At 38.4% G+C, this 26,726-nt stretch overlaps 1 protein-coding gene and 1 long non-coding RNA gene across 4 annotated transcripts in view; one reads left to right on the forward strand and one right to left on the reverse strand.

Annotated features, from left to right (window-relative positions):
• LOC132789222 (myosin-M heavy chain) overlaps positions 1–26,726 on the forward strand; it is a 63,270-nt gene that overhangs the window by 11,365 nt on the left and 25,179 nt on the right. The window lies entirely within an intron of this gene.
• LOC132790966 (uncharacterized) lies at positions 22,718–23,285 on the reverse strand. 2 transcript variants are annotated; one of them, XR_009632845.1, is made up of 2 exons: positions 23,008–23,285; positions 22,718–22,762 (listed from the first exon to the last, which is right to left on the reverse strand). It is a non-coding gene; the product is annotated as an uncharacterized LOC132790966 (long non-coding RNA). The 2 variants fall into 2 exon arrangements; XR_009632846.1 differs by lacking the exon at positions 23,008–23,285 and adding an exon at positions 22,831–22,981.

Consider the following 26,726-nt stretch of genomic DNA (forward strand, 5'->3'; position numbering starts at 1 on the left):
AACTCCATCACGTTTGTGGCCAGATAAGCGGAGCTCTGCTGGCTTTAACTCTGGCCAAGCAACACCCACTCGACTGGGCCGAAAATTCGCTTTAAGCTGGCGTTGTTGCTCGCTTCTTGGCTCGCTGCACAGACCCAGACCCAGGCACAGACAACGTTTTATTTGGTGGCACTGCCAGTTTTATGACCTCCCCAGAAAAGAGCACTATGCGCTACGACAACGCCTCTTAAGTCAGGTGCCTCTACAAAAGCTCAGATTTCGGTTGTAGTATTTTTTTTTATATTTTCTTTAATAGTCCGTTGTGGCATGTTGGCTGTTTTAATGGCCAGCATATAAATCTGCTGGGTTGTTGAGAGTTGAGAGTCTAACAAACTCATATGTGGCTGTGGCTTAACCTATTTGAAGACTTTGTTGGCCAAGAGGCCTTTTGTGTGTGGCAGTCGAAGTGTGTGGCTAGCTAGTCATTATACTCACACTCACACACACAAACACACCCAGCACACACTCTTCTAGAGTACGAATATAGTTTGTGGTATTTTTTGGTATTCAGCTGCTCAATGAATTCATTTTTCCAAATCGCTGACTTTAATGAATTGTTACATGAAAACATGTTAAGATAAGGCGTGTAGATCTCTTTAAATTCTATTGAGCTTCACACTTTACGGTTGTCCAAAAACTAGAGCCCTTGAATTGGGGACAGAACACGTCAGATAGATGTCGATGATTTATGCCATGTGATCTGCGGAATGTTGGGCTATAAAATGCTTAAAGTTAAGATAAAGCAGCGGCATCTTTGTATAAACTATAGTGAATAATAGTCTGTCAGAATGATGCAGTTGAGTCTCTTACAGACAAAAGACCTTACAGCATTCACAATTCACAATTAAGTCATTAAAATCGTTTCCTAGTGTTCTTGATTTAGGGCTACGTTTTAAGTACTTGAAACATACTTGAAATTCCATTGGCGCCTTGCGGCAATTAAATCAATTATTTAGCACTTGAGCAATGGAAAAACACATGAATAATATGCCATACTCGTAACTGAGGAGGAAGAGGAGGCATGAATTCAAATCAAACTAAACAGCTATAATGATGGGCCATAAAAATGTAAATGAAAACACACGCAATCATTTTCCCCAGCAATTATATGCTCATATGCAAAACGTATATAATTGAGATTGTTTCGTTTTGCATTTGTTTTTTTGCGCAGATATTCAAATTTTTGACCGAAGCTGAAAGTAAATAAATGCTGTTAGCACAGCCCAAATTAAAACAAATAGTAGCCAGACAAAAATTAACACACAACTCACACGCAAAACATAAAAACTGGAAATGACTTTGGGAGCTGACAATTTGCACAGCTTCAATGCCTCTGCACGACTTTTACTCCAGAGATCTTATCAGAGAATCGCCTAATGGGAGTCGCTAACGAGTCGCCCATGTCAAGTGAGTGAATGAGTTGAAAGAGTGACTGACTGACTGACTGAGTGAGTGAGTGAGTGACCCAGAGCAACTGCTAAGCACCTACGTCCCACTATTCATAATTAGCGCTGCTAATTGAAAAACTCACGCGTCATACAGATGACTTTCAGTCAGTCACTTCCATTCGAGTTAAAAGCCGAAGCGAAGCATTTCAAATGCTGGGAAATAACAATAACAATCAGTCGAGACCTTAATTAAGTCAAAGCAAACACATTTTATGTTGTTTTTCTCTTACTAATCGAGGGCGTTACAGTGCAGTGCAGTGTCTTTCTCTTCCGCCTTCGTCTCCAACTGGATCTCGGCTGTATCCACGGCGTATGCGTAACGTGCACGAATCTGTTTCTTTTTTGCGTATGCATGTCGCATATGCTTTCGTTTCATCAATGTCGTGCAGTTGTCATTACAACTGATTGTTATTGTTATTCTGGCGACGACTCTTACACAAAAATAAAAAGGCAGCCAAAAAATGCGAGAAGAAACAGAAAAATAAATAAAAATGTTTATTACATAAACCAATTAGCTGGCGCGAGGCATTTGCATCCAAATGCATAATTTATGAATGCATTTTCGTTTTACAGCCCAAAAAATATAATCAAAACACACGCACACTCACACTTAAAGCCAGAAGAAAAGGTTCAAAAATATGCAGGCGCAAATGAAGCAATTAAATTCAGTAAGAAAAAACCCAAAAATAAAAATAATATTATGGAATTTACAATGGCAATAAAAGCATAAGAAATACATTGGAAATTATGTTAATCCAACACTTTCAATACGAAGCAGGGGCATCAGAAATTAATTTCTGCTTGTAATTTTAATTGATAGTTAAGCGTTTCAACTTTGTGCCCAGCCTTTATATGCAAAGATAGATTTAGATGAGTTCCAACACGTTTCTTTAGAAACTTTATGTATTATATATTTATTTTTTACGGCAAATACGAGCTTCTTGTGTTAATCGAACTCTGTTCATTACAATATTTCAGTTGATTGGTATTTTATAGACTACTGACGAGAGGTTTCATTATCGAATATAGAACTCATTACTGCATACTAACTACTCAACACTATCACAAGAGTAGCTGGAATTTATGACTTGTCGTTAAGAAATAGTCAATGATTATTATTGCCAGTAGTCGAAGAAGCAATCAGATAATTTCAATGCAATTCTGCAATTGTGTGTGGCACATAAAAACTTTATGTATGACCGTAAAAATACTTAACATGTTAAATTCATACTGGTTCTACTTATTTATTTGCAATCTAAGTAATATATTCATAGATAGTTTACATATTTCAAGCTTAGTATATCTAAAATACGAATAGTTTGCAATTAGTTGTTGAGTTATTTGGCTATTAAACGACGAACAGTTAGGCGATAAAAAAGTAAGAAAGCTACAGTTGAGTGTTCTCGACTGATAGATACCCACTACTCAATATTTTCAATATGATTCTTGAAAACCGAGAAATCCTAAAATATTCCAAAGCATATGTTATCTGTCATCTGGTATATAGATATGCTACTGCGTTAAAAATATACCGTAATATGCAAAATATACCAGATTGTCAACCGAACGACTAAGACTGGACTGCCATCGAAAAATAAGTATAGTTATATCTTCTGTCTCTTAGATCAAGTGTTTCACATGGACAGACGAACGGACGGACGGACAGACATTACTATATCGTCTCGGCTGTTGATGCTGTTCAAGAATATATATACTTTATTACTATATCGTCTCGGCTGTTGATGCTGTTCAAGAATATATATACTTTATGGGGTCGGATATGCCTACTTCTGCCTGTTACTTATATTACCTATAGTATACAAAGTTATAATAGTCTTCTACCTTATACGTAGTGGGTTTTAAAAGTACCCGTTGTTATAGAAAGCTAAGCTTGTCTTAGAACTAATTACAGGGTATCTTTTTGTGGCAATGCTTGACGAATTTGGCCGACACATAGAAGAGCTTTCTTTACCGAAAAAATAAAATGAAAAAATGGACACTGAGCACCATTTGGCTTAATGTGCATGTTCAGACGAGACGAATTCATGTAGCTTCATATCTTTATGGCAGCCGTTTAATTACTTTTCTTGCTGCTTGTCTCACTTACACTCATTTGTGTCTGTTTCGCTCTTTTTCTTTGCAGGTAAGTTACACTGACCCACTTGGCCAATTATGTCCACTAAACCAAAAACACAACGTTAACGACAACAACGATGGCGATGGTGACGACGACGTCGGCACTTGGCTTTCATCAATGGTCAGGCAAGTGCTGGGGATATTGTTGGGTGTTTTGTTGTCTGCTGTTTTTTTTCTTCTGCTGCTGCTGCTGCTTGACACTTATTTGTGTGGCGCCAGTGTTAGCCAGTTGATCAGGCAGTTGAGAGATGCCCTGCAGGCAGCACAAATATGCACATAAAACAGCATGGTAAAAATAATAAAAAATAAAACACAGCGATGAAGAGTTTGAGACTCAGCAGTCGATGTGGGAATTCTTTATTGATATGTGACACATTATCGATGAAGCTGGTGTTGTGTTTGTGTTTGAAGCTGACTTTCGACTTTCCATGAATTATGGCACAAATTGAAATGCTGCCCACAAACGATGCACTTAATTAAACACAAACACACACACACACACACACATACTCAGAGCTGATAGCTGATAGCAATGCGGATGAGTTTCTATTTTATGCGCTTTCCCAAAAACAAAAAACTATAGCAGCATCCAGCATACAGCTTACAGCGTAGATAAGCCAATCGAAATAAATAAAAAGCAAGCAAATTAATGATGCCCTGCACACAATTGACAGGCAGCTTTTGCGATAAGATCGCCAAGATCGTGTCGAAACAGGCGCCGTGGATTCAAATGAACACAAAAACTGAACTGAGAGACTGCTCCACAAAATTTGGCACACAAATTGAAATGTGAAATGTCGCAGTGTGTGTTTGTGTTTGTGCTTGTGTTTGTTGAGGTGCCAACCTGTTCTCTAATTGGGTTAAAATGCAGTTGACGCTGCTGCCACTGCCACTGCTGCTGTTGCTGTTGCTGCCTCCAGGCGGAAATCTGTGGCAACTTTGGCAGCTGGCAGGCGTTGGCCATTTACCCATAACATGATTTATATGCAACGCTTATGAGACTGACCTCGTTTCGCCTTTCGGCCCATGCATTCTGACTGCATTTCCAAATTGAAGATGGCCAGTCAGCTATCCAGCCAGCCATCCAGTCAGCCACGTCAAGGCATCACGCTCTATCAATTTATTTAATTACCTCCATGGTCACTTTGCTTCACTTTGTGTGCAACATAAAATGCAAGAACTAATTATATTTCAATTGGAAATTGCACAAGTGCACGATTTAGATGATATCTGTTCTCCATGGACACAACTTTTCGATGTGCTTAATTTTTTAGCATATTTATATATCAACCTCTTTTATTTTATTATTTGAGAGCTATAATAAATGATGATTTCCAACAACTTGAAGAAGTATAAAAGATACCCGCTTACCATTTTTAATAAAAGCGAAACAGTGCGGTATTATTCTTAAAATATACTAAATTCAAATACCAAAGCCTATATTTAGTATATTGATATAAAATAAATTATGCCAGATTGCCAACCAAAGCAAATAAGAGCCGACTGCAACAGCCATTTCTTGCCATATAAAATTGCAGGAACTCTACTTGGTCCTGACGAGTAACTCCATAAATTAGCTGTGGTCTTAAAGCTTAAGTTGTATAGTAAAAATACACTTAGTTTGTATTACAAATTACAAAAATTGAGCATTCAGTTGTTAAATTAAGGATGTTTGACTATTAAAATGCCGAAATATACCTAAAGCAGACAACAAAATTCTCGAATTAATCATCCTCTACAATTTTAGAACGATTTTCTGTGCGTTTCGCTGAAAATTGTTCCATAAATCGAATTTTACAAATAGCTGAATAACTGAATATAATAAATGTGAATAAATAAATAATATAAATAGTATTTCAATATATTTCACATATTTAGTTAAATAAAACAAATCATAAAAATATACTAAAATGTAAATCCGGAAATTTAGAATTTCGGTATTAAGAAATTCAAGTATTTTTGGCACATGGAAAATCCGGAAGTAAATTAGATATTGACACCTAACTCGGAGAATTTATTCTTTATTATTTGTGTATATTAATCATAATTATAACTGTGGTCTCAGTTTTCCAACACTTTCATCTGGTAAATTAAAACTACCAATAATACTTCATGCATCAAATTTAAAGCCAAGAATTTTGACACGCCCACTTTAATTTCCTCTAAGTCCAATAAAAGTCGAGCTGAGTTAAGCTGTTTTATTTTGTACTTATTGCATTTCGTTGAAACTCATCATCATCATCTTCACTTGTGCATTGCATTTAATTTATTTTAATTTAAAATACATAAATTTTGTATAAATTTAACAGCTTGGCCCGGCACTCAAATATAATGAATCGGATTGCTGATTTATTGAGATTTATTGTGAATGCTTTCGATTTCATTTATAATCGTGTGCTCAGTCTGAGTGTGTGTGTGTGAGTGTATAGATAAGTACTTGCATAGACGGCCTGTTGTCAAATGAACCTGTTAAATCTTAACAAACACTCACTTTCTCTTTGGAGTGCAGCTGGCGCTAGTCGAAGACTCAGACTCATAGTTATAGTCAGACTGAGAGTCAGAGTCAGAGTCATAGCCAGAGAGTCAGAGACGTAGTCATGATGTGCATCCTGTGGCAAACTAAATTACAATTTATTTATATGCAACACCCACACACGAATGTACATGGAAGGTGGAGGGGGGAGCTTGGACATGCAACATGTGGCACATGTGGCACTGCCTTGCAGCAGAAAACTGATTTGTCTGCAAATCAGTAGGCAATAAGTCAAATGCCGCCGCCAAAGTTCAAAATTATTTTCTATTTTTGCGCTTCCGTTGGCTGCACACCATCTTAGAAAGATAGAGAGGGAGAGGAAGAGAGTGAGAGTGGGAGAGCTGCAGTTGGTCTGCTAGTCAGCTCAGACAGTCGCCTGTCTATCATTTGCCTTACATTTGGCCTTTCATTTTAGCCGCTGACGCAGACAATCGTCGATCGCCGTTTGGGGCAAGAGGCAAGAGGCATGAGACGGGCTTCCTGCCTGTGCCCCGCCTGCTTCTATCGCCTGCTCCTATTGCCTCCGCCCTCAAAGACGCCGCTCTTTCATTTCATTTGATTTGCAGTTGAGTTTTGTTTTATTTTCTTCGCTTTTTGTATTTGAATGCGAATCTCGTCGCTGACTTTTCATTCATAAGTTTGCGCACAACATGCAACCAGTCAGCCAGACAACTGGCAACACATGGCTCATCCAATTTTTGTGCTGCTTAAAGTCTAAGCATTGCAACGGTTGCAGTTGCAGTTGCAGTTGCAATTGCTATTTGCAGCTTATGCAATGCGGCTACGCTTCGATTTGGATTTTTAGTTTTTCGGTTTTCGGCTGGCAATGAGGAAGTCGTTTTCACGTTGAGATTCCTTCATGTTTTACAAGTAGATACGATATTTTTTTTTGTGGGTGACTGTGGCAAATTGTTGCCTGATTATAGGGATGTTAACGCTTTATGCCCCAGCGACTTAAATGTGGCATAAACGCTTGGTCGGTCAGTCAGCTAGTCGGATTATGCAGCCCGATACCTAAAGCTGTGTATTGGGAAATACTTTCGCTTTGTGAGTGAAGTATAATTAACATAAACGTATTTAGGGCCCACTTTTCAAGACACTTTCAACCTGGCTTAAGTTTATGCTTAAGCTGCAGCTAAATTTAGCCAAGCCTTATTTCAAGCTGCCCATTTCGTTCGCAGCTGCACGTCCTCGACCCCTGACAGAGTCAGTGTTTTGCTATCTACGCTTTTTATACCCGTCGCCCAGTGGGTAGAAGGGTATTATAAGTTTATGGCTACAGGATATGAATGTAACAAAAAGATGGAGACCCTACAAAGTCCGACATAGTCATGTTCATCTGTCTGATCCTTATGAACAGAGCTACAATTTAATTTTTGTAAGATCACTTTGCCTACGCAAATCGAAGAAAACGAATAGCAAGCGTAATTTTTGGTACATTTTGGTCAATAATAATAATTTCAGTCTTTACGATTCCTGATTTGATGGCATTAACATAAAAATCTTAGATATATTTTTCCCAAAAAATTGTTTTATATCCGGCACTGTCGGATCTAAATTGGTTTGTTTGATAATCTAGTATATTATGGACCCATTGGTATATTTTTCATGTATTTGCATAAAGTATACATAAATGCCAAATAAAGCTTTAGTATTATATAAGCATGTTCGGTATATTTTTTCGGTATTTTTGAACGTTCTTTTCGCACTGTTTTACTGAAAATTGGTAGCGGGCATTTCACAGTCGAGCAGACTCGACTGTAGCTTTTTTATTTGCTTATACTTTTATTTCAATAACAATAAAAAGAGCTACGCCTGCGCAGACAGAGGCTGGAGACTGAAACGCAGACAGCGTTAAACAATGCAGCTCTGGCGCGTGCTTCTGACTTCTGAGACGATGACAGCGTCTTGTGGAATGAAGCCTCCATTAAACGGCAGCTTGGAAGCTCAACTCGGTTTTTGTAGGCGTTGCGCCTTCTCAGACAACAATGGATAGCTAGAGCCCGAGATCAACTACTACGGTTGCCATAATAAATGTGGCTGGCAGGTCTAATGAGGGCTCATTTCAGTGTTTAGTTTGAGTTGGCCACATTTCTCAACTTTCGGTTGATTTGTCATGTCTCAAGTTGGAGCATTAATTGTGACATGTTTGCTTGAGCTCTGAACTCTTTAGCTCTTTAAGTGAAAACCGCATGAGGCATGCAACATTGTTGTGTGTTCGTTCGGGTGTGTCGCACACATGCGAGAGCGAAAGTGATTTAAGTTGGCACAAAAGCCGCCGGGTAGCCAACAAATCCTGCAATGAATAATTTAGTCATTTCATGCAAACGAAAACGAACTTTTTTGTCGAAGCATTTAAGCCGCAGGAGTTGCGCCAGCCCGGCCAAGTCTCTCTCTCTCGACCACCCAAAGACTCGCCACTCGCAATTCGCAACCCGCAACCGGCAAACAGCAATTGCCACATTTCGAAGCGACGCGACGCGACGCAACGCAACGCGAGGTTGACTTGGCGGCAAATTCATCACATGGGATCCCGTGGCGACGGCGGCGCTAAATCGTGTGTGAATGGCTTGACGAACTGCAGAGACTTGGCCAAAACTGCCGCACAGTGGTATCAAATAATGCTGTCAAAAATGTCAACAATTAACTAAACCAAAAGTGAGATCAGAATTGGAAAAATTCTTTAAAATAAATAACTAATAAGTGTTGAATAAAAAGTACGCACATCTATTTCCTATATTGTTTCCTTATTATAAATATAAGCTTCATATTGAGAATTTAAAGTTAAAATATTTATATTTCTAGGGAGTATAGGACAATATGAACTTATATGCTATAAAATAGAAAAGAATAGAATAGATTGTTATGAGGAAAACAATTAAATTTTAAAATCAAAATTCCAATTCGACATGAAATTTAATGAATTGGCATTGCTACATATTACATATTAAACTTCTTTACCATTCTAAAGCATACAAATAAATAATAAAATTACAAAAATAAAAAACTTTTAAAAAATTGTACAAATTTAAAATTATGTTGAATGTTGGAGATATAAAAGAAGCTTCTCTTCAATTCCTGTTTTTTAAGTTCAGTAAACTTCCCTTAGTTCCGAATAAGAACTTATTCTTGATACACAAGAAATGTATTCCATAAAACAATTTCACTATGAAATTAATTTCTAAAAACATAAGCTTCTTATTGAGAATTAGATTTTCTTCAAGAATTATTAATTTTTAAATGTAAAGGACATTCTAACCCAAACTAAAGCTGATCCACTGAAGTACTAAAATTTTGATTTAAAATAAATAATAAAATAGTGATAATAATAATTTAATAAAACTTTAAAAACTTCTAAATTCTACGTTTTTTCCATATTAATTTCTGACATTGTTATCGTAGAATTCTTTCTTAAGTTTACTCACTTCAAATTCCAGCAAATCAAGAATATTTTTTGTTCTTATTATTGTGTTATTTATTTGTGACACGAAGTGCATTGTACTCGCCACACCCATTAATATTTAATATTTATTGGAAATCTTGATACCACTGTGCAGCTGATCAACTGCCTGGCCAGCCTCTGGCTTTGACTGAGACTGAGTTTCAATTGAAGTCTGAGTTGGAGACGGAGTATGAGTTTGACTCTGGGTCTGACTGTGACCATTATGCTGACCAATTAGTCATTCGGCGCTGGTTTTGCTTGTCATCTATTGCAGGGTTTGGCCAAAAGACAAACATGCAGCATGTAATTTGTTGGTCAATTAAAAGCGCCGCGGCAAGCATCAACATGTCTTGGCCATTTATGTTACTTTCGCAACATGTTACCAGCTCTCTCAGCTCTCAGCTGCCTCTGTTGCCGTTTCTGTTGTTGCTGAATGAAAGCGAGTTGGGGTCGGGGTCGGGGTCGACATAGCGACATTCTGAAGGAGCTGCTTGCGATGTTATTTGGCTGTTGTTGTTGCTGTTGCTGTTGCAGCTAAACGCGGAAATTGACAACAGCTGGCGCTCACTTTCAAGTGGCGAGTTGTTGCGAGTGGCAACTTCTTTGTGGTTCTGCCTTGTCAACGCTAATGGCCATATGCAAAAAATAAAAATAATGAGCCGCGACTGCAGCCAGGCGCTGTGATTTGTTGCTCTCGCTCTTGTGCTGTTGCTGCTGCAGTTTTTGTTGCTGTTGCTTTTGCTGTTGCCGTTGCCGTTGCCTGGCGGCACTTTCTACAGACAACGTTGTCCAAAAATAAGCGGCCCATGCAGCAGTTACAAATATATATAAAAGTATAAGTTTTTTCTTTACATACTATATATATATATATGTAATGTATTTTTTTTTTTTGCTGGCTTTTCGGCCACAAATCCTAAAATGGCATGCCGCGACATGTGCGACCGACTTAGCCAGGCACCGACAAGGTGACATGGCCACGACGACAACAACAACAACAACAACGACGACAACATCCGCAGCTGTGCAGTCGAAAATCCAAGCTGCAGTCGGAGTTGGATTCGCCGACGCTGGATAGCCAAGCATGGCAGATGCGTGCGCCTCTTCTGTCGCCACATAAATCTCCAAATATAAATAATAAACACAAACGAGGTGCGCTTGCAACGTTAATGTGAGAAATTTGGTCAATTATCATCAGCAATGCCGAGACCAATTCTACAAACATAATTTTGTATACAAAATTATTAAGCCAAGTGTTCAAAATGGAATACAATTGGAAATTATGCAAATACTTTTCTTTTTAATCAGATTTAAAAAAATCATAAAATATATTAGAATTTTATAAAATATGGCATATGACGATTGAGAAGTCTGTTTTTTTTAATAAACAAATATCAGCAAAAAAAAAACAATTCTTAGCATTGTCACTTTATTTGAATCTTTATACTTAATGATTTCACATATTGATTACAACAAAAATATTCCACAATGTAAAGTTTTAAAAACAAAACATTTGTATATACAGTATTTAAGTGCACTTTATAGATAACTGCAACAAAATGTTATTTTGTTTATTGAGCTTTTAGGATAACTGCTCACTTTTGATTTTGTACTTTCATGTTTTAGATGTTAGATATTTGTGATTTTATAATAACTATCTTATGTATATTATTTAATTGCACATTAAATATAAGTGCAACAAAATATTATTTTGACCATTGGCTTTTTAGAATAAGTGCCAAGTTTTCATGGCCCAACAAGTAAGAATTGTTAATACATATAATATTTGTGAAGGTTTTTTTAATAAACTATTATACAGTATTTTATTTAAGTGCACATTGCTATAAATATTGCTATGTATATTTAGCTTTTAGGATAACTGTCTAATTTGCTGAGACAGTTAAGCTCGTTAAATGTTCCATCACTTAGCAATCACTGTAATTTCCTTGGACCACCCTCGCAATTTATATATGCCAATTGGTCGTTGCTGCTGTCGCTTTTGATGCCCAATTTGGCAATTTTTGCGACGAGTTTAGCGGCATTTGTGGGTCATCGTGTCTTTGGAATTGAAGCTGGCGCCCGTTTGTCGTCCCCTCGATTGATTTTCATAATAATTTTGTTTGTATTTTTGCGCAAGCGTCTGCTGCAGAGTGAGAGGGGGATGTGTCTATGCAATCGGAACGGGGCATCCGATTTTGATCATTCAATTAAAATATTTTTTATAACCAAAGGGGGCCACTGGCTGTCTTCGGTCTGCATCTGCGACTGCGTCTGCCTCCGTATCTGTGGCTCTGGCGCTGGCACTAAATAAACCTTGAAACTCACAAACGACGCCAGTGGAAATTGATTGATCAAAGCGCTGCATTAAAAGCGGTGCACAAATAAAACGATAAACGCATACAAGTAAATGAAAAAAAACATCGAAATTAAAGTGCGATGCACATGTGCAACACTTTGCACTTCCTCATGGCTATGTGAGTATAATCGAGGGGGGGAAAAGAGGAAAGAGGCGGGCAACTGACTACATGGAATTTTGCGCCGTTGCGCATCGGAATGCGAAATTAATGAAATCACATGCAGACAACAACAGCAAAAATTAAAAAAAAAGACTAAAAGCCCGAGGATGACGATGAGGTGGCCCAGTCAGAGACCAGGCGAAGCTCCAACCCAGGACTAAAGAGTGGAGTCCAGACTGTTGCTGACAGTGATTAATGTTGAGGTTGTCAGCCTGAAAAGAGGCAGAAGAACTTTTGCACAACTGAAAAGAAAAATAACCAAAACACTTAAAGCCCACATTATCGACACATTTGTTGAGATTCTGTTCAAAACACACAAAAAAAGAAAAAGAACCAAAACAAACCCAAAACGATTAAGATCTTCACTTGAGTCTTGGACTGTTTGGCCAACACTTTTCCTTTGGACTTAAACCTGGCTGCATTCAACAGCGAAAGATGCTGCTGCCCACAGAAGAATGACAACGAAAGTAGCTTAAGTCAACAATGAAACGAAAAGGAATGTTAAAAGGTTTTCAAGCGCATTAAAAAAAATGTGACTCAAGGCGTACTTAAAACAAAAGTAAAAGCCAAGTCGCATCGCTCGCATCGTGTGAGCGATCTTGTAAATGCTATTTACAGTCACAAACTAAGCTACTTAAATGATACCAAAAGGGAAACATGTAATGTGTGAAGTATTTATTAATTTTGATAATTGATAAAGGGCTGTGAGAGAAGTGAAAAGAATTAGTGCATTTTCTTTCATCATGTCAGCGGATTAATGTGGAATTTAAAACGTATTAACATATTTCATAAATTACTCACATTTATTTTTGTTCGTTTGCCAGACATAATATTTCAGCAATTTCGCTAATTTTATTGGCCATTCAAGTGGTCATTTTATTGGCCACTCATCTGGGCTCAGACAGAGAAAAAATACTTCTCAAATGATGAATGATTTTTGCGGGCTGCAAAAATAAATGCTGTGAATATGGTAGCAGAAATAAAAGACCAGAGACATAAGATTTAAATTACCGAGTTGTGAACAAGAGAAACGAAAACAGAGAAGGAAAGAAGTAATGGTAGAGGGAGAGAAATATTTGATCATAAGCAGAAATTCGAAGAGACAAAAATTCAATGCGAATGCGAATGCGAATGCGAAGGTAGCGCATAAATATCCCATTACCATTTTGGACTGGACTAAACGGATACGGTTTCATTATACAACAATGCAGCTTGGCAGACGCAACGTTTACGAAATGATAAACAGACATCGAGCAAACAGACAGAGAGACAGACGGACAGATACTTATAGTATACTGCTGATGTTTCCGCAAAAAGTCAAGTCAAATTGTGGTTTCCAGTGGCCACAGCACCACTTAAAATTTGTTTCATTAGTGGCGTGAAATGGCCTTTTGTGGCTTGACTCTCGATCTTAGAGTCTGTTTGGCCAGGAAGCCAACAAAGCCAGAGAGCGACTCTCCATCGATTTGCCGCATGTTGTGCATAATTTTTCATAATTTGCGTGGGCGCATTTTTGCCTGGCATTTGCATTAGCGACCGACTGACTTCCTTACAGCTGTCACGGCGCACACACACACACATACACACATACACACACACACATACACACACACACACACACTCACACCCACCTAACAGTCAAGCAGGCCAGATGGAGCACTTGATGTGCCACGCCCACAGTGGACCACATTGTTAATTTGTCAGTCGGCGGTTTTTTCAATTAAAGTCGTAAACTCGCATCGCAGATTGCAAATCAAATCGATTGCTGCACATTTAACGCCTGTCACATTACTTTCGGTATGAACTGTTTTCTGTTTTCTGTTACGCAATCATCATGCGCATGCGCATGCGTGGCCCCCTCTTCATCATCACAGCTCTAGCTTTAGCCTTTTTCAAGCCAAGCAGCAGCTGGCAGCTGTTCAAACACAACAGTAGCTAAACTTCAAAATGCATTTGCCATTATGGCATTTGCCATTTTTGCATGCGGTTTTTTTTTTTTTTTTGTTATTTTTTTGGACATGCTTCGTCGGCGTATTCGAAATTGCACTTTTACTTTGTGCTTTCCTCTTGCTGGGTTTCTCTAGCGCATTCGCATTCCCATTCGCTTCGGTTCTTCGATTCTTCTGACCGACTGAGCCACTAAATTATAGTGGTTATTTTACTTGCTGCTGCTGTTCCTCTCTGCCATTGTTTTTTGTGTGTGGGTTTATTGAGAGCACACAGCCAATAATCGTTTCGTTTTGCGGCCTGGTGGCTAATGGGTACGCGGTCTAAACATGAAATGTCAGCACTTTGTCTTATTTAAATAAGCTCAGACACAATTCATAGACATTAACCGACCTGACTCCTGTCTAACGACTCTTGAGTGTGTGAGTGAGTGTGGGGGTGGTCTTTCACTACAAATTAGTTGTGGACACGTCATGCACACGAAAAACTATGGAAAGTTGTGAGAGTTAAGTGAAAGACTGACTCTTGACTGACACAATGCAGAATGCAGAAGAAACGAAAAATATATGGGTTACCCTTAAAGTTAAAGTGGATAACTTAACAGTCAAGTTGTTCTAATTACTTCCGTCGTTCCGTCTGTCGTTCAGTATATATATATATATTTTTAATAATATTCATTTTATAATAGCAATTAGAACAGTTGAGTAGAATAATAGCAAAAGATACAAGTGAACGTATTATATATTATAAAAAAGAGTTATGGCTATATAAACCTTTTTATACTTAAAGAGATTAAAGGAAAACAATTATAATTAATTAATAGAGAAAAAAGTATTTACAAAAGCCTTGGAAATGCAGATCAAATAGCTAAAAATTAAACTACACTGATTGCCAACATGGGGATTTTAAAATACTATCTACTACTAAAATACTATCTATACTATATCTTACAAGTATTTCTCAAATAACAAGTAAGCTTAGCCAACAATTTATTTATGCACATGTATTCTTACAATATATTTTCAAATCGAAGGTGCTATGATATCACGAAGACAACAAAAGCAAAAGTATGCGTAATGATAAGAAAACACCTGGTGAGTGACTAGCGTGACTTATTTCCTTGCTTGCCGAGGGTAATGAATGAAAACAATGCGCGAAAGATCTTTCGAATTTCGCAGGTGAACAATTCAATATCAGCAATTACGCTTATCGATAGCGTGGTTATCGATAAGCCAGTCTGATAAGGAGTAGGGGAATACCATCTGTATCATCAGCCAACAAAGAGCGAACTTATGCATTCCACGTAGAGAAAGTGATGTCCTGTCTGCTCATCCTTAATTCAAACGGCTGCACACTTGTCACTTGTCTGGGCACTCAGTGGGTCGCGTGTCTAATTTATTATTATGACCTTTGTCTGGTGTGCAATGCGCATTGCCTTTGGCTTTTTAATTATTTAGCCATGCTAAACACCTCAATTAAACAGATTGCGTCCTGCGATGCGTGTCTAAAGTGTATGACGATCTGACGGTCCGCCTGCTAATTGAAATATGCGCTGTCAGCCACCCCCGAAAACAGTGTGTGTACTGTACAGTGGTAACACAGTGGCAGACACACCCAACACAACCGCCCTCTCATAGAGAATGTGGCCCAGTGCACGAGTGCGCCAATTTCGTGCAAAAGACGCGCCCAAAAGCACGCAACACTTTTCATACTGCGTATGCTCAGCATCCATGGGACATGAGGGAAGCCCTCAACTCACGCCCTCGTCCTCTCCCTCGCCCTCTCACTGCGCAACCCCTCTTCTTTAGTTTTTGTGAATCGGAAACGTGCCACACATTTGAAGTCGCTCGTTCGCTTTGTTGTTCGAGTTGAATAAACTCAAACAGGCAGCTGTTGCATATGAAACAATGCATGAATAATATTTTGATGAACTTCAAGCATCCCTTTTATAGTTTGATGAACTTAAAGACACCCTTTTTTGTTGTGAGTGAATCGATTGCGCATATTAAAGTCGCGGCTTATCGCTTGGAAAACCTATTACAGCACTTTCACCACAACACACATCAATCGAGAGCTGAAGTTGCGGAGAGAATGTGTGAAAATGCGTGGCAGTAAATCAACAGCTCAGCGAAGCTGAATGTCGACTATTACCCTAGATAATCGAGGGGAAAAAAACGAGACGAAGCAACCCCTAAAGCCGACTTTACGACTGCAGGGCGAGGCGGCGTTCGACGTTCGTAATGAGCACAATGCAATGCATATAACATATAATATGCATCTGTCAGATACTTGCTTGCATCTGTGAGTAACAAGTGCCTCGCGGCATCAAGTGCAGGGATGTTAAAAATGGGGAGAAAAACGCCAAATGACAAAAATAAAAGTAATGAACGACAGCCAGGAATTTAATGAATATTTTAAATGTAGCGCCAGGAGAGGATGAAAAATTTTAAATTCTTCATCTATGATTTTATTTTATTTTTTATTTTTATAAGCTAGATAAGAATTTATTATTCAAGCTGCCTGTTTTATTTATCTGGAATTCTCCATGTATATTGAGCTTATCAGTATTTTATGCTTATTACACCTGACAGCTGAGAAACGAAAACATATTTCCATTTATCTTAATAGCAGTTACGTAATATATATATATTACCCAAAAAGAAGTAACCTCCTAATTTGTATATTAAATTATGCAATATTCCCTACAAAAGTTATTGTGCATTTTACAATTTCCATACGATATATTGAAGTTGTAATAGCCTATTACTAAAAATGTTGCCGTAAAAAATGTGCGATAATATTCTTTAACTATATGTTATAAGTATACTTCCACTATACCCTACAGTTATTTTAGAATAACTTTCTTTTTTCAAGCGTTTGTTATAGTGTTGTAGATAATGAAATATATATTTTTTTCAATGTATAACTATAATTTTTTGTCAGTGTAGATGCTTCTCTGAAAAGAAATGCTTTCGTTCTGCGTTCGTGTTGGTTGACTGCATTCGGCTAACAGGTTCTGTACTGTTGTACTGTCACATTGAACCCTGAACGCACTGCAGTCCACCCCTGGGAAGTTAGTCGAAACGAAGACACTTCTACAACAAACACAAGCTGAGGGACAGTCGGAATGAGCGGGGCGACCCCCAACATGCGCATGCACTCCTCGCATTCTCCACCCTTACCCCGCACTCCTAGTACTACGCTAGCACTGTCAGCCTGACCACACACTCTCTTTTTGCAGCGCTCTCACACTTAGTCGCTCTCTCTTTTGATTTTTCTCTCTTTCTCTCTCGGTTGAGCGCCACGCTTAACGACTGTTTTTATTATTATTTTTTGAATTCAGTTTCGGTTTCGGTTTCAGTTTCGGTTTTTTGTTTTGTCAGTTTTCAGTCTCACGTTGACCGGTGCGAGTCGATGACAGTCAAGACGGTCGAGACGGCAATCGGCATCGGAGTATCGGCATATCGGGAATCGACAACATTTTTGGCATTTGTGTAAACAACGTAAATGTTTCATAGTGGTTGTTACTGTTGATGTTGATGTTGTTGTGCGCAGCGATGCATTTAAATATGTGTTTAGTTGTTGCTTGAAGAAATAGCTTCCGTTGTGCACCAATTGCGACCGCGCCCCCCGCCGAATACCGAATTGTTTACGCTAATGTTTAGCTACATTTGCTGTCCAAAATAAAATAACAGAAAATTGAAAACCGAACCGAACACGAAAACCAAAAACCGAACCGAAGTCGCAACCGAAAAAACTGAAACGAGGTCAATGCATTTGTAATTGCTGATAACGAAAAGTGCACAAAAAACTAATGAGAGAAAAATGTTAAGTTCAAAGTTAAGTGGACAGACAGTGTGTGTGTGCTCCTCTTTTCCCTGCCCCCCTCGTGGACGTCAACTGTCCTCGTGTGACCCTCATGTGCGTCTTTAAATCATAAATAAGTAAATATGAAGAAATTTTCCACTTGAGTGAACAACTTAAATGCATTTATTAACTGTCTGCTGACTGCAACTGCAACTGCAACTGTACTGAGTAGCCGAGTATCTCTGCTAGCAGTATCTGTATCTGAAGACCATAATTGCATGCCATAAAACTACAGAGAGCAGAACCGAAAGCGAGACAACTGGGTACACTCCTCTTATCAGCTCAGCTGGCAACTGGGCAGCTTGCAACTGCAGTGACTGCTATAATCAGACTTCCACTTGAACTATTTCTGTTTTCACTTATTGGAGTTTATTGGATTAGCGTGCATTAAACTCGGGTATCTGGAATTTGTTGGCTTTGTAACCAGACAACAACAAAAACAACAACTGCAGCAACTGCAACAACAGCAGGTGAGTGCCACAGATGTTTGCAACAATGTTGCCCACAATTGCACTTGGCCATGACAACATGTTGTCTTTACACAATGTGTTTCCAATGTGTGCTGGGTTCATTGACATTCCCGAATGCACCCCATAAATGTGTCACTGGAAGATCTGAAAACCCGCATCTACGCAGCTTCACAATTCCCACAATCTCAGCAGCTCTAAATCGCTAAATATTGTTTAGACCAGATGACAATTGAAATTGAAAACCGCATTAGCATAATCAAAGATAATAAACAATAAACAGAGAAGAGATCAAATGATACATTGCGACTGTCATAAAAAAGCATTTAGGAAGCGTTTTAAGATTCGTCTGTTTTTTTTTTTTTATTCATTTCGAGCTCGTTTTATGTGCAAATTGTGGGGAGAGTCATTCGTTATAAATGTTGATAAAGCAAATGATTCGCAACTGCAACGCAAAGACTTATGAATCACAACGAATGCATTCATATATTCGTATGCATATGATGATTGAGCATGCTCGTAGTTTATGACTTTAAAATGTGAATAAACTCGCTGGCCCTCAGATATATGTATGACTAACACAAACTGCGATCTACTTTGGATATATGGAGCCTCAGTCGTATTATACTAGTAGTCAAGCATAATCAGATGAAACTTTCACCTGCTTGACTTCGCTTTTGCATGGCTTTGAAAAGAATACTCGATATCTTGTATCTTAAAGATGTTTTCTTGGTTGGGCGGGAAGGCGACATTTGATATTGAGCACAAGTACGCGGGACGCTTCAAACCGCAGGTCAGGTAAATAAACTTATGGTAGCGACTGTTTGTGTGTTTATTTATAAACTCACATGTTGATCCATGCGACAACCGCAACATTTCGTACACAATTTCAACAAGACTCGAAACGAGCTGAAATGATCATCTACATACTTAGTATCAGAAAGTTGATTGTCTAAATTTGATCTAATTACAGTAAATACTGTTCAAGTGGTTCAAAAGTTGCCGCTGCTAATATCGATTGAGATCGATATTGTTTTCTGTACTTGAGGCTGCCTTGACGGGCAATTAGTATTGATCTATCAGATATAGTATATACTCGTATATGCATAACTGTTAATTGAGGTGGCGTCGCGTCGGTGTCATAAAATGGAATTGATAGTCAGATAACTATATGTATATGCTCAGTATGTTAGAGAGATATGAGTTTATTATGCGGGCGTTGACTGCGTTGTCTGCGAATTGGGTCAATCTCGTCTTTGTCTATTGTTGTTCTTCTCCCGCTGAACTATTTTGCAAATCAAATTGAGCTCAGATAAAGCACATAAAACATATAGAGCTGTTCAGATAGCCAGCCAGCTGCTGGTGAGTTCATTGTACCGAAGAAACGAATAGCCAGCCATATGAGTTGTAAAGTGCTGTAAAGATTTGCGTCGTTGCTTCAGTCTTCCGTTTCGAAGTAAACAATTTTGGCAACTGCCAATCCAGCTGAAGACGTTTTACAGCTTGTCTGCCTGTCACTGGAACTGCACAGCCCACAAGTCTGGCATAATAATAACCCTGAAAGTTTACTGACTTCCGTTCGAGAACGAGGGAAGAGGCATCTGTAGGCAGCAGCAGCTGTGGCAAAGACGGTGGCAATGGCTGGCCACAAAGAATGCCAAGCAGTTTGTGGCCAGATAAAAATCTCTGGACTTCGCGCAGATACGAATACAATGCACAGCACAGCTCAGCACAGCGCAGCTCCGCACAATCAACACCCAGATACACCTGAGGTACACCCAACAGACACCTACTCGTATGCATAGTACACATCACTGTGTGTAGGTGGCGCTAGCAACAGCCGCAAGGAGCTGACGAAGGCGTTGGCTCTTCGTTAAGGCAAGTTGTAGGAAATCGTTTTATTTTTTATGCATTCTGTTGTCTCTTGTGTGTCGTCTGCAATTTGTTGAGGCTAAGGCTGCAGCAAGTTGTAAGTTGCAAGTACAACAACAACTCTGGCGGCGTGTTAACAACCGTTGCTACGGTTTACCAGACGAAAGCGTGTTAACTGAAATGTTGCCACTCGCACGTTTCGCCAACTTTAACTGCCAAGACATGACAGCATCTCCATGACAATGTCCCTTGTGTCCTGTCCTGTCCTGTGTTGTATTTATCTTAATTAGCTCTGCTTCACACAACACTGGCTAAAAATACCTTTAATACTTATTGATTTATATCTGTGTGTCTACTTTTTAAATCAGATCACTAAGAATCTCTTTTGTAAGTTGGGATTTTGCAATGTTACACAATGTGCCATGTTTGGTTTTTTGGCTTGGATTAATCTGTGAGACCAATGTCTGGCCCAAGTCGATTGCCTTGAGCTGCCGCTTTGAGCTAGAGCTAGCTTTAAATGCCTATCGCATGCATTCCAATATACTTACCAATTTACCGTCTCTTGACGCTTTTTGGCGCTTTGCATTTTGTCTGCGCCGGCAAATGATTTTTATTTTTCAGTTTGGTTTTTTTTTTTTTCCTCCAGTCCTCTCAACATAATTTACGTGATCATGGCGCGTCGATAACAAGAAATTATCGGTGCGCTTGCGCACGAGTCGTCGTCGTCGTCGACTTCGACTTCGAATTCGACGTCGCGACTTCGACTTCGACTTTGTCGTTGGGGCCACCGACGCAATGGCAATCGATGTTGATGTCGATGTCGCTGGCGTCCAATCGTCGATAGCTATAAAATGTTTCGACAGTCGTTTGCTGCGTTTTTCAATACCCTGTAATTTATAGAGTGTTAAATAGAGTTACTAAAGCTGTTAAATTAAATTTATATTATAAAACTGTAAAATATTGAATTCAATAAAATGGTATTGTTAATATGAATGAATATGTTTGCAATAGTATAATTACTGAAGAGTTTAACTAAAATAGTTTGATTACATTAAAAAAAGTAATTAATGAAATTATCAGTTCTGAAAATTCTCGTCAAAAGCAGGTGATAACAAGTATGCTTAGTCCTGATTTTAGATATCAATAATATATTAATGCAATTATTTCAATGGTAAAATGAATAAAATGATGTGATTATCACAGTAAGTTAAAAGTATTATGCTTCTAGCATTGCACTCAAGTAATTAAATAGAATTATTAAATTCTCCTTCAAAGTTTAGACATAGTTTCGAATTTAGCTATATGGATTTCTGTTTCTGAATATATGTTTTTGCTTTATAGGGTATCTTCGAGTCGCGCTCTCTTGCCCATAGCATTCTTATTATATTTTTTTTGCTGTTTGTCGCTGCTGTTATTGTTGTTGCTTCGTTTCTAATTGTTGCGCGCGTTTGTGAAATTTATTGCGTTTCGCTTTTTGGCCACGTAACGCCAGCAAACAACTGCAACTCCAGCACCAGCTTCAGCTTCAGCTCCAGCTCCAGCTCTGACTCCAACTACAAGTCGAGCTTTGGATTCAGCTCTGGCTGCAGCGGTTACAACTTCATTTGGCCTGGTTGGGGCGATTTGGTAGCTGCGATATGGCGTTGAGAAAAGCGAAATTCATTTTTATGTTAATGGCTTTTGGCGCTGGCCAGCGACACGCGTTTCGTGAAAGGAAAAGCGCATGTGACGTGTTATTGGAAGTGCGAGCGAGCGAGCGAGAGAGAGAGAGCGAGAAACGGAACAACAAAAAAGGCAACTCAAAAAGGTTTTCATTTACAGTTAAGAGTTAACAGTTGCATCCGTCCGCCCACCGTATTTACACACTCATCATATATAGCTTTATACATATATATATATTTCCTGTTTGCACATTGCGGTCCCATGACATGTTCCAGAATAAGAACCATGTATCAAAAAAAAAAAACATCTGTGTTTGTGTTCGGAACGTAGCTCCCTGAGAATTGTGACGTAGACGCTGTGACAGCTTCCCAAGTCGAAGTCCTCAGCCCCAATTTCCCCTCTCCATCCCTCCGAAGGGGTCTTAGGATCGGTCACTGATTGGTTGGTCTGGTCAGTTGCCTGCCTCAGTTGAGTCATTCTCCAATCTTATTCCCTCCCTCACTCTCTTTCTCTCTCCGTCTCTCTCTCTCTTTCTGTGGAGGCATGCATCATATTTAATCTCTCGTTGTTTGCCTGAGGCTCAAGCAACGGCAGCGTGTGAAAATAAACCACAAATATTGTGCAGTAAATTGATATCTTGTTAATCTTCCTCTTCTTCTGATTCTTCTCCATCGATTGTCTGTTGTCGTCGTTGTTATTGTTGTTGTTGTTGTTCCTGTTGCCGTTGTTTGTTTGTTGTTTCTGCTCTTGTTTGCTGTTTTTTAACGTCCAGCGAGATAAACATCCGCCAATTCTTTTTTTTTTTGGGGCTTTCAGAGATTGAGAAAATGCGAACGCTGCAAGTTTAACGATGTAAGTTGATCGATGTGGGGAAAAATATATCATTAAACATGAGTAGTATTACTTAACAAGTTGCTGACATAAGCAACAATTTGCTACAGTTAACTTAGTTACTTTAGTGGGTTTATCAAGAACAAAAACTTTAAAAACCAGATTATTGCCGAAATAACTTATAATAAAATGATATTTTCATTTAAGTTTTATCGTTATATTTAGTTTCTACAAATTGAATTACTTTGACCTTTTATTTATCAATGTTCCTTCTACCGTCGATAACACATCGATTTAATATCGATTTTCTATTTTCTCCCTTCTCTTATCGATACTTTATAATTTCAAGTGCTGCGTATTGAATTACTTAATTTATGTGTTGACTAATGAGTAAGAGTATCTTAGCTTAAGTGTTGTGTAGTGTATGAAGATTAACGAATAATAAATGATATTTTTTGATTTGGTATTTCATTTTAACTATGAGCAACAGAATTTTCAAAAACAAAAAAGATCAAATACTCTATTAAAATAGATAAAAACATTATGTCCCACGCAATTCTAAATTTAAACGAATATATTTGCTTATGAATATTTATATTTGTATTTGATAACTAAATCGTATGTTTATAGATAAATAGAAAATTAGCATTATTAGTTGCAATATCGTGAATAAAATTCTTTTATATGTTTCACTGCAGAGCAATCAATGAGTAAACTAGCTTTTTGTTAGAACATTGAGAGCGCGATTTATTTCTAATCACATTTATTGCATTTCCAACTAGTTTATTTCCTGGTTCATATATAACGAAAGAAATTACAAATTAAATCGAAGCAGAAAGATGAAAAAAATGCGAGAAAAAAAAACAATTCCATAAGTGAACCAGTTTTGATTGCCTGATTTAAGATTACGAGTATTTGCCACATCTCATTTTCAATGCCAACGAAATTAAATGCAGTTTGCCAGCAACAACAACGCCTGCTGCTGTGGTATTGACAACAACAACATCATCATCACGAATCGGTGGGCGTGGCTGGCAAGTGTGCGCTAATGGCCAGGCCATAACAACAACTAATGACTAAATTTCACATGCTTCACACGAAAAAACCACAAAAAACGAAAAAAAAAAATACAAAAATTGTTGCTGCTGTTGCTGGCGGCTAGGAAGCAAACGTTAATTTAATTTAATCACGTTTTATTTTTGGCTGCGACAAACAATGCAACGCTAGCAACTGGCAACTGGCATCGGGCAACTGGCAACTGGCAACATGTTGCGAGTTCAAAGGTTAAGTGAGTGAGCGCATTTGGCTTGGGGCGACACACCCCAAAAATGGGCAACATTTGCAACAACTGGCACGGGGCGTATCAACGAACGCATCAGGCTCTGTTGTTGCTGTTGCAGGTTGCTTGTGGCATAAACGCCAATTATGTGCAACATGCATATGTGTATGTGCGGATAACAGGAGACCAGAGCGTGGCATGTTTTTGGCAATTTTTCATTTCCTGGCCAAGGAAAATACGAAAAAAGGCAGGCGGAAAAACTACCTGCCAACCAGGCTGTGCAGCTAGTTGCATCGAGTTGCTCTCAGGTTGCGCCTCGTCGATTTGCCAACGGCTAGTTGGAGTGGGTGAGCCTCAGCCTTAGCTTCAGCCTCAGCTTGGACTTGGACACGAGACACTAGACACTAGACCGGGCAGATGCGAGTGCGGCGATAAGGCGCCAAATGTGCAACAAGCATGCGCCGGTAGCCACAACTATTTGTGGCACGACTGGGGAGGAGAGAGATCGAGTCAGAGGAGGGTGCAACACAGCCTGTTGCACAGCCTTGGAAGCCAGCCTTGGTCACATTAGAATGACAGCAGCCACAGCCATTGTCATTTCTCATGCAACATATACAGCAAAAGCAAAGAGCAAAAAGCAAAAGAAAAACAAAACTGGTTGCTTGTTGAATGTTTGGCTTGTTCGATGTTGGCAACTTGCAACTGGCAACTAGTCGACTCTGAACGATGCGGCATGCAAATTGCCGTAAATTGAATTTGTCTGATTACGTTTGCGCCCAGGCGGCGAATAATCGATTGTCTTCTGTCCAGCGCCAAGAGATCCGCCGCGACTAGCATCAATATTTGCTTTGGCCACAGGATGCAGTCTGCAACTGCAACAGAAAGATGAAAAATTGTGCCAACTGTGAGGCAGACAGACAGCGCACCGACGGACAGACGGACAGACAGACAGACAGATGTAGACGCAGAGTCAGATAAATGATTGCATTCGAATTGCATTTCGATGATTGCAAAATTGCTCGCGCAAAATTATGAGCATCATGTGGCCAAAGCAATGTAAATGCTTAATGGTGATTATAGAGCACAGCAAGACAGAGATAGGACATCAGACAGAAGACACAAGGATTGCAGACGAACTACCACTTGAATCGAAAACTTGGTAATCAGTTGAAATTCCTTGGAAACAATTTTATAGTGAAGTTTATTTAATCAGCGGAATAATATGAAATGCAATTTGAGGGCTGAAATAGCATAAACTAGAAATTGTTTCACTCAGATTAAAGTTCAGAGAAGTTCTTTAAGAGCTTCTGCTGAGCTTTTTAAATTCAAATTCTTTGGTAAAATAGTATTATCAATTTTGTTTAAAACATGATGCAATCACTTTATAATGAATTTTAATTAATCAGCAGAATAATATGAAAAGTAATTTAAACCTACAAATCATGGAAGTTCATTACCAACTTTTATGGCTGTTTAATGAAGAATTCTGTTCAAAATATTATTGAAAATGTTGATTGAAACATTGTTGTTTAAGTTCCCTAATGTTTGAAATTAATTTTATAGTGAACTTTAATAAATTGGCCGAATAATATGAAAAGTATTTGTAATCTAGAAATTATGGAAGTTTTTTACCAACTGTTGTTAAACTGTTATTGAAATCTTATAATATTTGGTGAAATATTATTACAAATTATGTTTAAAACATGCTGCAAGCTCATCAAAGGATAAGATATCACGGTTACAATTTTATAGTGATCTTCTATTAATCACTAGAATAAAACGAAAAGTAGTTTGTCAGCTAAAATAGCAGTAACCAAATACTAAATTTCAATGAAATTTCTTACTCTTTTTTGAAAATCTTGATGTATTCGTTGATAAAATCTTGCACTAGATTTTGCTAAAAACATTAAGACGATAGTGGAATCTAGATTCATAAACAATATATATTCAAAAGGAGGCCAGATGAAATAATTAAATATAATCTTCTAAGTTAATCTCGAGTCATTAAACACTTTAATGCTATGATAACAAGAGCTCATCAAAACTCTTTATAGGCAATTATGCAGCTAAATAGCTGATTAAATTTCAAGTTGAAAATGTGCTAAAGAGGAAAAACTAATGCACGTTTTTCTAGTTTTCCAGCAGCTAATTGCATAAAATTTGCATAAACCGAGTGAAGTTTTTGGGCTGAATTCAATTAAAGCGCTCAAGGAATCTGATGCTAACGTTGCATGTTGCATGTCATGCACGATGGCAAGAAGCAAAAGAAGAAGGAAAAAACTAAAATGTAAAAACAAACAAAAATTTAATTAAATTTGTGCAACGTGTGCTAAGCACAGCAAATGTTTGTATAGATTTTTCCAGGTCAGCTCTGGGCTATATGCTTGGCATTCACATTAAATACTAGAGTATGTGTTAGGTTCCACCTATTAGCTGTGTGTGTGTATATGCCACATGGCGATGATAGGTTGCCACATGCGGCTGCGATAGAAATGGCTGCAAAGAATGCAATCATTAAGCTGGAAATGCTTTTGCGGCATGTCAACATAAGCATTTGCCATAAATCAAATGACGGCCAAAAGCATTAAAAGCCAACAACAATAGCAACAGCAACAGCAACCCTGGGCAATGCCAATATCCCCCCAATGCGATCAGTCAGCCAGTCAGTCATTCAGGCAATGCCTCAATTT

Source organism: Drosophila nasuta, chromosome 3, assembly GCF_023558535.2.
Source record: "Drosophila nasuta strain 15112-1781.00 chromosome 3, ASM2355853v1, whole genome shotgun sequence".
NCBI classification, from domain to species: domain Eukaryota; kingdom Metazoa; phylum Arthropoda; class Insecta; order Diptera; family Drosophilidae; genus Drosophila; species Drosophila nasuta.